This window comes from Pteropus vampyrus, unplaced genomic scaffold (assembly GCF_000151845.1).
Source record: "Pteropus vampyrus isolate Shadow unplaced genomic scaffold, Pvam_2.0 Scaffold152, whole genome shotgun sequence".
Lineage (NCBI taxonomy): Eukaryota > Metazoa > Chordata > Mammalia > Chiroptera > Pteropodidae > Pteropus > Pteropus vampyrus.
The window spans coordinates 3,307,667-3,319,976 of record NW_011888933.1 but is presented as its reverse complement, the minus strand read 5'-3'; the positions used below and the strand labels follow the sequence as shown (position 1 = coordinate 3,319,976).

General features: G+C 38.3%; 1 protein-coding gene and 1 pseudogene across 1 annotated transcript in view; one reads left to right on the top strand and one right to left on the bottom strand.

Annotated features, from left to right (window-relative positions):
* Positions 1 to 12,310, top strand: part of PARD3B (par-3 family cell polarity regulator beta) — a 948,153-nt gene that overhangs the window by 814,763 nt on the left and 121,080 nt on the right. The gene's annotated exons all lie outside the window — the stretch shown is intronic.
* On the bottom strand, positions 8,903 to 9,021 carry LOC111745345 (annotated as a pseudogene).

Sequence of the window (12,310 nt, the reverse complement as noted above, 5' to 3'; positions counted from 1 at the left end):
TAGTTATCAGATTTTTTCCTCTTAACATTTTTAAGATATTTCATTGTTTTCTAGTTTTCAATGGCATCAGAGTCTGTCGTCAGAGTACTGTTACTCCTTTGAAAATAATGTATCTTTTTTTCTTTGATTGCTTTAACATTTTTCTCTGTCTTTGGTTTTAACAGCTTTACTATGGGGTGTGTGTGTGTGTGTGTGTGTGTGTGTGTGTGTGTGTGTGTGTGTGTGTGAACATTTGTGTGTGGTGTTATGTTTCAACTGTATTAAGATTTGTACAGCTTTTTAAATCTGTAGTTTAATGTCCATCGATTTTGGAAAATTCTCAGCTGATGTCTCTTCAAATATTTCTTCTATCTCATTTTCATTCTCTCTTTTCCTGCTGAGACAACAACGACACAAAAATATTAGACCTTTTTATACATGTATATGTTCTTTGCTCTCTGTTCTGTGCTTTTATGTTTTTTCTGTGATTTAGTTTGGTTATTTTTTAATGCCCTGTCTTTTAGTTTACTAATCTTGCCTTCTGCTCTGTCCAGTCTTCTATTAAATCCATCTGTTAAGCTCTTAATTTTATTGTAATTTTCAGATTTGAGTGTCCGTTTCTTTTACCCCAAGATTCTACCTTTCTGATGAAATTATCTATCTTACCATCTTTATTCTTGACTATATTAACTACAGTTACTTTAAGAAGCATGTCTAATAATGTAAATATCTGTATTAGCTGTGAGTTGATTTGTATTGTTTGGTTTTCCACTTGGTTTTCCGGTCATTTGTTCCTATTTCTTCGTACTTGTTGATCAGATGCTAGACATACTGCTTGGAAAATTGTAGAAATAATCCCAGGCTTATGTTTTCTTTCTCCAGAGAGGATTTATTTTTGCTTTCTGACAGGCAGTTAGAGTAGGGACATATTGCCTTAATCCAGTCTTGGATTCAGGTGTTGGAAGCTGGGTTTTAATTGTTGTAAGGATAGTCTGTTTGTAGTCTACACATACTCCTGAAGTATGGTCTTTCTATGATTCTAACTGGAAATCTGGGCTGTTTACCAGGCCCATCTTTTTTACTTTCTTAGCAGACCATGAACCCTAATTACTCTTTGCAATCCTATGAGAATGTGAGACTGTTCACTCAATCTGCAAGTCTCTTAGCCACTAAACTCTGCTCATTTTTTTTCTTTTTGGCATTTGATGCCGTGCCACTTAAAAATTTGCAAATAACTTGCAAAGAAAAGTGCCACAGAATACTACGTTCATGTGAATGTGCTTACTACCTACTTTTTAGAAATCAATCTTGGCCCCTCAAGTTCTGGCTGCTTTCACAGCTCTCAAAAAAAAAAAACTCTAAGCAGTTTTGTTTTTTTTTTCTAGTTTATTTTGTTGTTCTGGTCACCCTTTTTTAATGTGAAGTGTTGATAACATCAATTTATAGTGAATAAATTGTGTTGTCAGAGGATTAAAAGTACTAATAAATATGAAAGCCACATGTATAGTGCCTGGTACTTAGTAGACACTCATAAACGATTTGAAATTTGAATCTAAATATATACTGATTTTAGAAAAGTTGTAGAAAAGATTGGTCATTTTCACGTTGATCTTTCTCGCTGAGGCCCACAGAACAGCATACATTCTCATGCTCTTGTGTTGGTCTCACGAACTTGACATGAGCGACATTTTTAAAGGCTACTTCTCCCTACCTTGCTCTCACTCAGAAACCCTGGAGGCCATCTTCACAATTTCAGTGACCACATTTAGCAGGTGGGAGGACAGGTTTCCTTTTCTTACAGCTCATGTCTCAGTGTTCTTCCATAGTGAATAACTAATCTGGTAGTACTCAACTTCAGCCCTTTCTCTCATTGTCTGTTTTCCTGTGTTCAGCCACAGCTTCTGCTCACTGCAGCTTTGTTCCAGTATTTTTCTTCTGGCAGTGAGGCCAGTGTTGGTGAAAGCTGACAAGTATCTCATGAATTGGTTCGTCTGAGTACTTATATGAGCGAAGACTAAGAAATGCCAAGAAAGAGAAGCAGAACTAGATCTAAGTATTGCAGAAATTCAGGACATTATAGTACCAAAAAGCTGTACATACTTAATTTCAGTTTAAAGTCTGGGAAACAATTTTTATGAGTGTGTGTAATTCCTAAGTCTCAAAACTAAATAATTACAAAACAAAAAATGTAAAGCAGTAGACTTCAATAGTAATTTTCAGACCATTTGAGTCTATATGCAGTTTTAAAGAGGTTTAGTTCATAGATTTTCTTTCGGGTCATTTATTTCTGAGAGAGAATTTCTCCAAACTTAGTTATATCAAATGAAATATTTCCAGAATCTGCTCAGATGTGGGTTTTAAGATCCAGAAGCATAGTATTTACAAGAATTTTCAAGACTAAGGGTGGATAGTGATGATGAAAGCTAATAATAGTATACATTAAATACATAATATATGCCCAGTATTGAGATATTTTATATCGCATTGCCTCTTGAGCAGTATTTAACTATCTATTTATTACTATCCTTGAGATATCATCTGTCTCCTGGTAGTTAATAGCATGGAATTTGAAGTTAGCCATAAATCCTAGGTATAAATCCTAATATCACTCTGTGGTCTTCGGACATAGTATGTAATATCTTTGAGCCTCTCTTTCATCACTTTTAAGGTGAAGATGACACCATGTCTCTTAGAATTCTTGGAGACTTGAAGAGTTCATGCGTGTCACATCTGTAGCACAGTGACTGGCTCATGTTGAGTGCACAGTGAATTTAGCCATTAGTTTTTTCTCACTTTTCTTACCACTGTTGGTTAGGATACCCTTCAGTAGACCAGTCAGGCAGAGAACATAGCAAATAGAAAGATCTAAAAATATGAAAAGAGAGGATTACAGGCACCACTGATGATGTATCCAGAATCTACTAAACTCCCAGGCTAGAGCTTAGGAAAAATAGTTCTTTAACACTCATCTGAATTCCATAAAAATTTTCAAATTAAATCCCCATTCATTCAATAAATATGTATTGAGTAAGATTTGGACATAGTTCATACTGTCATGGAACTTAAGATCTACTGGAAGAGATAAATATTAAATATTTAATTCTAATCACCAAGGAAAAATACTGGGTGCTGTAAACATATTTGACATTGTGAAGAATCAAGGAAGGATTAACTGAGAAAGTGACATTTAAGTTGAGACTTGAAGTGTGAGTAGTTAGTCAAGAGAAATTTGGTGGTGAAAGTGGCAAAGAAAAGGCATTTCAAGCAGAAGAGTAGCATGGGAGAAAGCCCTGATGTGGAAAGGAGCTTGGCATATGTCAGGAAGTGAAAGAACAAAGAACAGAGGTTAGTAATCAGATACGTTTACGTCTGCATGGCACCTTCCTTTCTTCCTTTGGACCAAAAAGTATGCCCTACCATAGAGGTTCCCCATTTTCTCCAGAACCACATCTCAGCATACCCACTAGTCTCAGTCTGTCCAGAGATATGTATTCCTAGCTTCCAGAGATCTAACCCATTTCCCATCTCTTCACTCATTCTCAGGGGCTATTAATAAGATTCCTTATTAATCTGATAAAGGTATGCTTCTGTAGTTAAAGGCCAACCTTTAATGATAGAAGGTTGTGGTTCTCGGACTTGAACTTGCATCAGATCACCTGGAGGCTTGTTAAACTACAGATCTGGGCTCCGCCCACAGAGTAGACTTAGTAGATCTGGGATGAGTCCTAAAAATTACATTTCTATCAAGTTGCCTGGTGATGCTGATGCTATTGGCCAGGATTTCATACTTGGTGAATCACTAGTTTAAGGTGTCTTTCTTTTTTCATCTGCTTAATAATCACCATTAGTTCCTTGACTCAAAGAAAAATGCTTAGGAAGCATTTCCCAAAGGAAAAAATACTAAAATCAAAACTAAACTTTGTGGATAACTGCCACACTTGCTTAACTGAATTGTACCTTTTTGTTGGCAAGACTTACCTTAAATATCTGCATCATAATGCTTATCACATAGTAGGTACCCAGTGGATGTTTATTAAATGCATTGAATCAGTGAATGAATCTAGATCAGTGGGTTTTTTACATTTTTCTTTGGAAAGCTCTCGTGATTCCTTTCAGTCTGAAAGGCCTTCTAGGAGAATAAATTATTGTCATTCTCTTGGAGTACAGTTTCAGAAATTGCATAGTCAAGATATGCTTGTATTTTAAGTACTTACTTGGATTAAGAACTGAATTGCTAACAGGATTACAAAATGCCAAGTTTACTGAGACTCAAATTGTTTATGCCCGTGTTTGGTTATGCTCTTTCGTCAATCAGTACATTTCTGTTTTTAATTACAGTCTTAATGTTTTAGTGGGTTTTTATTTTTTACACCTGCATATGAATTCTCAGTCAAAACCAACTTCAGTAATTTGCACAGATATAACTAAAACAAGGCTCATCACCACCAATGTGTCATCTACACTACATAGCTAATGAATTCAGAGGTGCTGTACCTCAATTCATATTGTGATTCAGAAAATGGTCTGCTATTTTTTTCATGTTCACTCCAACAGTGTTGAAAAACATTTTTAATGAACACTCTAACAATTTTTCATGTTCCAAGAGCACAGAATTTTAGTGGATGATGCAACCTAATTTTCATTTGTGATTCTTCATTTACGTTTGTCCTTGGAATCTCTGTATTTGGATGAAAGAAAAAGAAAAATGCCCAAGATTACCATAATTCTCCAAAATATAATGTGTATAACCTGGAAGTATATTACTGCCACCAATCAAATTGATTACAGACTCATAATCTAGTCTCTGACATTTGGAGCTTGTTTTGTTGGGAGCCATCCATCCAGTCTCAGATATAACCCAGGCACTGACTCATGGGTCTAAGCCTTCCATGTACTGTGATGAACCAACCTAAAAAATTCTATGCCCAGTTTTTAGCTTGGACCTTGACTCTAGCTGACACCTGTAAAATTGCAAGTGACTTTTTTGCAGTCTGTAATAATCAGAGTTCTAGTTAGAGAAAATCATTTCATCATCAGCTGACAATTTTTTTTTTTTTTTGCCCTTAATATCTTTCCCTGCCCCCTTATTTGGTTTGAATTGACTCACCTAATCGACTCACCTAATTAGAAAAAAGGATATGCTGCTAGATTTGTCACTTCTGAATGCCCAGAGTTAAAAAATATCTTGGAGATGACATTTCTTACTCTTCTTTAAACATAAAAGTTGGAGAATTTGAACAAGTGATCCAAACTATCATTGCAAGTGTGCACTCATTTAGGGGAACTCAACTGAGATGAAGACCATTCCCACACATGTATCACCTTTGGGCATTCAGAGTAGCTGTGGCCTGGCCAGGCACTGCCTTTAGGCCCTTCAAAAGGCAGCAGAATGATGTTAGTGTTAACATTTCACTGTGCATTGATTCTTAAATTTAAAAAAAAAAAAAAACTGTCATTTAATTTTAAATGCTAATATGCATATGGTTAATTAAGAAGCCAAAATTGGCTATAAGCTTGGTGAGCTCTAAGAACAGGGAGAGAGCGATCATTACGCTTCTGCTCATGGTTAGCTATTTGTGAACCAGCTGATAATGTGCAAAATTAAGATTTCGTAAGTGGCATTTTAAATGAATGGTTAATGGCTGAAGATTAATTAAACAGTCAGAGTTGCTGAAGAAAAGCTGTTAAAAATTATGTTTATAGGCCAGTCACTTGAATGCTGAACTGAAATCCTGATAGATTGTGGCCTTTCCCTTAACCAAGAGAGCATTTTAATGAAGCCAAGTCTTCCTGAGGAGGGAAACCCACCCTTCTCATACACTATGCAGCCGTGCATGGCAAGAGCCTCAGGGACCTTCCTTTGGAGTAAAAGCTGCCACAGAGGAAAATGGGCTAGAAAAGCTGCCACAAAGGAAAATGGGCTAGAAAAGTGTTTTATTGAAGGTCTTCACTAAAGCATTCATCCCAGGTAGCCAGGCATATTTTACTTCCTTCCTGCTGCTGCATAATTCTGAGTTAGAGTAGACAGAACCCATGGGGTTGCTACTCTGTAATTCTGTAAGAGAGATAAGGAATTGCAGTATATTGTTTTCAACCTGTACTGGATACTTCCTTAAGTCTGAAACTGCTCGCCCTCTTGGTGATGGAAACTGGATTTTGTGCATCTGGCTCTACCATAGGTTCCTAAGTGAAAGGTTTGCCATGGGCATAGGAGGTGCTCTAAAAATATTTTTTGAATTCATTTGTCATAGCTCAACTCAGTATAAATATTGAATAAATAAATGAACGAATGAGCTATCTAAAAGGTGGACAGTAGAATATCAATCGCTCTTTTAAATCCTTTCCATCCATCCAACTAAATGGTCACCCCTGTCCTGCACCAGGTATTAACATGTGGCTGTGCAAGGACAGTATCCCAGCCTCAGGGATCTCATAGTCTAGTGGAGGCGACACAGACATGTCAACAACTAATTCACTGTCATGCTGAGTACAGATAAAGTGGCCAAGGAGGAGAGTTAGAAATCTCAAGGTGAGGGTAGAGGACAGTCAGGAGTGTATTTTCCTATAAATTGCAAGGAAATTAATTCTGCCTATTAAAAAAATATTAGTGTGTGTGTGTGTGTGTGTGTGTGTGTGTGTGTGTGTGTGTGTGTGTGTATTTTTTTAGTTCATTCAGTTCAGTTCCCTGCTTCCAGGCAGAAGATCCAAACCACACAGGCCAGACAGTTACATCTCTTGTTTAAAAGTTCCCTAGAGATGGGAAACCTGCAGCTTCCCTTGGTATCCTGTTTCAGGGTTTAATCACCCTTCTAATCAAGAAGTTAATCCTTTTTTCTCTTCTTTAGCCTTCTTTGGCTTGGTGGAACCTGTGCAATATCCATGAAAGCCCTTGGAAACCTTGAGAAGTTAATTAGCCAATACTGCTCTAGGTTCCACAGTGTGCCTCATAACGGTAAGGCTCTGTACCTGCGCTGCAGTAATACTAGGATTTTGTTACATCTAAGTCAAAATAGTTTTCCTCCTGGTCTAAAGAGAAAGAGAGTAATTTGATATTTTAGCATGTTTAAAAGAAGTTGTTTTATTACATTTTTATCTACATATTTAGTTAAATACAATTGAAGTTTGACCTAATGTCATCTAACTCAGAAACCAAATTGCACTGTTTGATAAGAAACACAATTCAGGATTGTTAATAATAATAGCCAACACTAAACATTATTGAGAATTTATCATAGCTAGGCACTGTGCTAATTGTTTTGAAGACATCATTTAATCCAACTGACCACCTGACCAGGTAGTACTATAACTATTCCCAAGGTACAAATGAGGAGCCTGAGTTGTAGAGAGGGTAAGGAGCCTATTCGATGTCATCGGGGGTGGGCCAGGGTTTGTACCTAGTTAGTCTGAATTCAGAGCCCAGACACTTAACCACTGTGCTATGTTGACTATTGTATTTTTTTTTTTCCTGTCTCTAAAATTCTACTTCATTATGTGGACTCCTTTTTTCCCCCATGTGTATGAAGTCCAAATCTATAAACTTTCTTTATGAAAAGTAACAGCAATCTGCTGAATAATAGTCCCCAAGTCAGCGGCACCTCTTGCTGCAATTATGGGCAGTTGAGTGGCCAGTGCATTCTACTTTAAGAAAGGCAGCAAGCAGTGGCTTATTTTAGAAAACTGATTTAGAAAATTCAAAGCTTTTTCATTCTTGTGAAAATCGAATGATGCAAAAGGAAAGAAAATAGGTACTTCTGGAGGAAAACCTGCCCCATTGAAGGAATGGGGTAAAAACCTGTGTGCAGATGCCAGAAGCATCTGGGGAATAGTGATGTCCAATAATTGTAGCTAAAAGCTGCATTAATTGACCAGTGATGGGTTGAAAGCTGCCTCCAACCAGGATCCCTAACACTCAGGTGCTCTTTTCATAAGCAGAATGAGAGGCAGGAGGTCACCTTCCATGGGGTTCTCCATACAGAAAGTAAGCAGCGTGACAGAGAAGTATACTTCTACAAAGGAAAAGCTTAGCTTTCCAAACCCCTGCATGCGTATCACCTGGGGATCTTGTTAAAATGCAGATTTTGATTCAGAGGGCCAAGGTGGGGCCTGAGTTTCTGCATTTCTAACACGCTTCCTGGTGTGCTGTGATTAGCCAGGGTTAGACTAGAGTAAAGAGGTGCCTACTTGTTAGTGATTATAAAAATCATTTTAAATAAATATTCAGCAAATCTTTTTATAATCTTCCAAAATTTCAGCTGTCATTTTTCTCAACTCAATGAGACGTTTGAGAAAGCTCATTCCTGTACACGCCAGAATATTTTTGGCACTGCTCTGGTTCTGTTTCCTGGAAGGGGGAATGTGGCCTTCTTTTTGTCTTGTATTGTAAATGCCGCTGCGTGCATCAGCATCTCTGCTTTGACCTCTCGCTGCACTCGGAGAAATCTCTTGCACCTTAGCAACATGCTCTGCCTCTACCGTTGAACAGACATAAATTTAAATTTATTTTCTCAAGTGCTATTAAAAACCTGCCAAGGCAAGTTTTAGTAATACAAATAAGTAATCCATTTTTCCCACCACATCCCATTCAATTAAAAGTCCAATTGGCTCTGTTTGTTCCATCACTTCATCTAAAGCCAATTACATTAAACTTACCTAGTATCTGTGGCTTGGTATCATTTTAACTAAATACTAAATAAACCGAATACTAACTTCTTTGATAAAGGATATCATCTTCATTGAGCTGCATCTTAAATAAGGAAAAATGTTTCTAGTGTATCTTTTTTGATATTTTTGTTTGAATGCCAACATTTTATATTAAATTATTATTTTTCTTTCTTTTTTTTTTTTTTAGGTGAGGGAACCCTTGGTTGACCTCACAGATTGCTAGGACCTTGTCAGCTTACAATCCCTAATTTTTTATTTTTTACCTCTACAGCACCTGGTCTTCCTAGGTGGTCTCCCATCCAAGTACTAACCAGGCCCGATCCTGCTTAGCTTTTGAGATCAGACGGAATCTGGCTTGTTCAGGGTGGCATGGCTGTAGACTAAATTATTACTTTTCTTTTTTTGGACAGCAATCAGAAAAGCTGACAACACTAGAACCATTTGTAACTTAGTGAAAAGAGAGAAAACAAGAATTTTTCTGTGGGAGTTGGGCTACATATCAGTATATTTATTAATTTTGTGAATGACAATAAGTGGAAAGATGTTCTCAATTAACAAAACTTTCTTCTCTATGTGGGAAACAGTCAAAATTGAGAATGGAACCACTAGGCCCAGCTTGGTGTCAGGACAGTGAGGCCGACTGTAATTTAGGACAGCTTTATCTAAAAGAAATACTATGTGAACCATATATGTAATTTTTACATTTTTTAGTACCCTAATTTTAAAAAGTAAAATTTATTGTATAATATATTTTATTTAACCTAATATATGCAAAATATAATTTCAATACACATTCAAAACAATTATTGTAGAGCTATTTTACATTCTTTTTTTTTTTTTTTTTTCACAACAAAATCTTCAAAATCGGATGTGTATTTTACCCTTTACCGCGTATCTCAGTTTGGGGTAGCTGCATTTCAAGCGTTCAGTAGCCACATGTGGCTATTGACTGCCATATTGGGCAGCACTGGAATCCCTTCAACATACTCCCAAAGGTGGCTGATGCTTCTTCACTTTGAAGTTTTCCAGATACTAGAGTCCAGGGTAATGTGAGGACCCTGTCATTTCCAGGTAGCTACCATGACAGAAAACTTTTCCTTATGTTAAACCCCAGACTGCTGCTAGACAAGTACCTTATCTCAAAGAGTTTATAGGCTAGGGTAAGAAAAAAGCCATGTAAACAACCCATTCCCACTCCCAGGGAACAGACAGATCTATCAGCCCTACATTTTTCATCTCTAGAGAGATGCACCCCACCTTAGGTGTTATCTGCTGCAGAGAGAGGTGACCTCAACATGGGCTGAGCTAGAACCTCAGTCTGTTCTTGCTTTTCCTGGAAGGAAGACAGAACCAATGACCTAGCTTGCCTTAATTCTACCTTAGACAGGAGAAGGAAGCCTGGCCTTCAGATAGGGACTATGTGTAGTCCCTTCATATAGAGTTTTGTCAATAGTTAACTCAAGAATATGTATAACTCATTACAAAAGTATAATACCAATGTGATTCTCACTTAACTATGAATCCTTCCTTCTTTACCAATAGGTATTCATTCTAACCAGGAATAGTGAAAGGCAATGCCTTAGACCAGAATCTTCTCTTTCCCTGGGTTACACTCTCATTCTTAGTGAACTGATCATTCTCTCAAGATGTCATGTTCCCTAAAAGTTATATGATAACAAACTTTGTCCTCACCTTTTTAATATCCATTTTTAATTACAAGCTTTTCTTGCCTACCATTGCTGTTACTTTGTGCCTGTGACATCTCAGTATGGAGACCCATTATCCACCTGGCTGCTCAAGCCAGAAATCTGGGTGTCCCTCTGGGAGCTTCTCCCTCCCTTAGCCACACATCCAGACTCTCCTAGGAAGATCCAGAGAGGATGGGTAGCTTTGGTGATCATGTGTGCACACTGCGTTTCCCCAATAAGGAAATGTTGGGTCTGCCATTCTTCAAACACTTCTTCAGGCCCATTGTGCTTTCCCTGTACCTGCTGCATCCATCTGGATGAGGCTCGGTTTGGGGCACTGCAATAACTGTGTTAAGGAACATTGCCCTTGCTCCCTATATGCATTGTCTTTTACAAATGACTCTTGAAATACAACCCTCTATTCCACCCCCTTCTAGCTAAAGCACTCTCTATCCTCCCAGCTTTCTTAGGACCCCAACCTTAGCTGCATCACCCAAGACCAAATGACTGCAGTGCCATTTTCCCCTGTGCCTGTTTTTGTGCCGGTCAAGTCCTATGTGTTATTCAGGATTTAGCCCAGACATTCCACCCCTCAGTGGTCCTCCCACAGCTTCCGTGTAGACCTGTACCACAGAAGATCGTGCATTGGCGTTAACTCGTACTTCTTTGTTTCCACTGTGAGATCTTGATGCAGGCACTGTGCTTTGTTTCCAGTCCCAGCGCAGTTCCTGCAGCATCAGGTACTTGATTAATAGGATAGAATGAATGAATGGATGAATGAATGAATCCAAGTGGCTCCACTCTTAGCTGTATGACTTCAAGATCACACAGCTTTCTGGTCACATCCTTAGACTGGCCACCCTCCCAGGGGAATTGACTTGTCTGGGCTTCCGCTCAATACAGCCTCCCTCTCGTTGCTTCTTCCCTCTCATCTGCTCTGATTCTTGGGTTTCAGTGACCCTGCTGGTTTCTCCTGGTCCTTGGCTCTCACCACTGGGGCAACGTATCCTATTCCTGTTCTGTCAGGAAAAGAGTCCTAGCCAAGTACCTCTAGATGAAAGACTTCCCCAGACACAACGGGTCACCGTTTCCTCCATCTAGTCTCTATTTCAAAAGCTTCCTAAGGGCACACGGTTGCGTTTACTATTGAGAAGCTACAGTCAGTCCGATCTGGCTGCTACACCAAGAGAGAAGGCTCTTCTTAACAATTACATTTTGTAAATCTCTTTCTCACACCTAATATTTATCACTGACTCCTGTTGATAACCTCTAGTCACCTCTAACTTATATTCTAGAGAATTTTGCTTGCAATGAGCAGCTGAACTTACTGTCCTCTAGTTTTTCTAGCATTTGCTTTGGCTATTTAAAAAAAATTGACTATTATTTCCACACCTCTAGTGTCTGGACATATCTCCCATTATAAATAATTTCTCAATGGTACCATCTATCCTTTAAGCTCTTTCAAAACTCTGGATGTAATTTGTAAGTACTAGCAACCAGAATGCCTTTAAAGCATCCAGGATTGTGTATTTTCTCTCCCTGCCATGGTCCTTTCTTTTCTGCCTCTCTTCCACTTTCCCTTGATAGAGATGTCAGATGAGTCACTTAATGTCTCTGTGTGTCCTTCCTTATCTATAAAGTTGGGAGGGCGGTACTAAGTGATCTCAGCATTTCTTTCCAGCACCAAAATTATATGGTTCTGCCATTCTTTAATGGAAGCAAAATAAGAGTGCAGGTTGCTCTGCCTTTTCTCTGGTGCCGTTATTATGTCAAAGTATCTATTCCCAGCAGGGGCCTATCCTTTCTTATTTCTCTTCAAAGTAGCTTTAAACAATTAAATGAAAAATAAGTCTTTAATGTCATTATCATTTGTTCCGTAAGGCCCCTTAGCTCCCTTTGAGATTCGCTTCTCCCTGTTTCATACCTCTTTGCTGTCTTCTTTGTTAACCACAGTGCCCATAGAGCCACTCTCAGGCTCCCTC